Source organism: Triticum aestivum, chromosome 5D, assembly GCF_018294505.1.
Source record: "Triticum aestivum cultivar Chinese Spring chromosome 5D, IWGSC CS RefSeq v2.1, whole genome shotgun sequence".
Taxonomy (NCBI): domain Eukaryota; kingdom Viridiplantae; phylum Streptophyta; class Magnoliopsida; order Poales; family Poaceae; genus Triticum; species Triticum aestivum.
The window spans coordinates 437,790,224-437,792,605 of NC_057808.1; positions in this window are offsets into that span (position 1 = coordinate 437,790,224).

Sequence of the window (2,382 nt, forward strand, 5' to 3'; positions counted from 1 at the left end):
TTTTCAGAGTTCATTTGAAATGCTTTTCAATTTCAGGGTCTTATAGCTCAAAATAATCAGTAAATGCATGAAAAATAACAAATGAAGTCAGAAAGGGTTGAAAATTGATGATGTGGCTTTGAATGGTGCATTTTGAACACAGAAAAACTCTGGAGTTCAAATAAGTTCAAAAAAATGAAATCCCTTTGTAATAGACGAGTTTCCGTATGAAACCCTGATACTTCAAAAGATATTGTCCGTTTTGTACACGAAGTGCGTCCAGTTTTTGCCGTAACCCTCTCTACTTTCTTGCACATGCTATGTGGGTGAAATGATGATACCATGCCAACTTTCAACCTTTTCAGAGTTCATTTGAAATGCTTTTCAATTTCAGGGTCTTATAGCTCAAAATAATCAGTAAATGCATGAAAAATAACAAATGAAGCCAGAAAGGGTTGAAATTGATGATGTGGCTTTGAATGGTGCATTTTGAACACAGAAAAACTCCGGAGTTCAAATAAGTTCAAAAAAAATGAAATCCCTTTGTAACAGACAAGTTTCCGTATGAAACCCTCATACTTTGAAAGAGATTGTCCGTTTTGTACATGAAGTGCATCTAGTTTTTTGCCGTAACCCTCTCTACTTTTTTGCACATGCTATGTGGGTGAAATGATGATACCATGCCAACTTTCAACCTTTTCAGAGTTCATTTGAAATGCTTTTCAATTTCAGGGTCTTATAGCTCAAAATAATCAGTAAATGCATGAAAAATAACAAATGAAGTCAGAAAGGGTTGAAAATTGATGATGTGGCTTTGAATGGTGCATTTTGAACACAGAAAAACTCTGGAGTTCAAATAAGTTTGAAGAAATGAAATCCCTTTGTAACAGACGAGTTTTCGTATGACACTACTAGAAAAAGGCCTATTAGTGGCGCACCTATTTTTGCCATTAATGGCACACTATAGGTGCGCCACTATTACCACGCCACTAGTAACAGATAGTAATGGCGCACCTATAGTACGCCATTACTATGCCTAGAAGTGCGCCATTACTATCTGACTTAGGAATGGCGCACCACATAGAAGTGCGCCATTATTAACAAATTTTTTCAATTTTTTTTCTTAATCTCGGGTCACTATGGCTTAATCTCGGGTCAATATGCTTAATCTCAAGCCAAATCACACTCCATGGTGAAACTCCAGCCCGAGCACGCTTAACTTCATAGTTCTATCCAACCCCAGCACCAGCTCACTTAACAGGCACTTGTTGATATATCTATCATATCAATCCTATTAAACCTTGTTGATGTCTAGGACTTTGTTCATGTTCATGAGTGTGATAAAATTTTGAAAAAATATTTCAAACTTCCCGGTCATATTACGTATCATATTTTGAATATTTTTCCAAAAAAAATATTCGAAACCAATTTTTTTTCTGTTACTAGTGGCGCACCTAGCAAATGGTGCGCCATTACTAAGTTTGAATTTTTTTTCCATTTCCCCCTCTAGATCTTAAAAGCCCCGTATCTTTTATTCTGTTAGGTTTTGGGGATTGTGAAACCAACAGGTGTAATTTTTCAAGTAGATGATTTTTCATATAAAAAACTTTTTAATCCGAGTTCGTATGCAAAAGTTATGCCCATTTTACTAAATTCCAGAGAGATTTTGCAAATAAAGTCGAAATTCATATTTGTAAATTTTCCCAACAACTAGACCACATATCACGTGGGAAACTTATTTTCTTTTATTTTAGTGACATTTCCATCATTTATTTTTATTTTTATTAAAACTGAAAAGGCGGTCCACAGGGGGGGTGCATTTGGTTAGCAGTGGCGCACCAGGGGATAGTGCGCCATTACTATTTGACATAGTAATGGCGCACTGGTCAAACCTTGGTCAAAGTTAGTAATGGCGCAATTACTAACTTTGACCAAGGTTTGACCCAGTCATACACATAGTAATGGCGCATTTTGTACAGGTGCGCCATTACTATGTCAACTAGTAATGGCGCACTATCCCCCGGTGCGCCACTGCTAACATTTTTTTTTCAAAACTAGTAATGGCGCACCACACACCAGGTGCAACATTAGTATTATGTCAATAATGGCGTACCTGTATCTGGTGTGCCACTGCTATATAGCAGTGGCGCACCACATACATGGTGCGCCATTAATGTCCATATTAGCTATAGCCGTTTTTCTAGTAGTGTGAAACCCTAATACTTCGAAAGAGATTGTCCGTTTTGTACATGAAGTGCATCCAGTTTTTGCCGTAACCCTCTCTACTTTCTTGCACATGCTACGTGGATGAAATGATGATACCATGCAAAAGGAAAATTAACTAAAAAACTTTTATAAAACTCTAATAGCAAAAGGAATAAACTAAAAAGCTTTTATAAACCT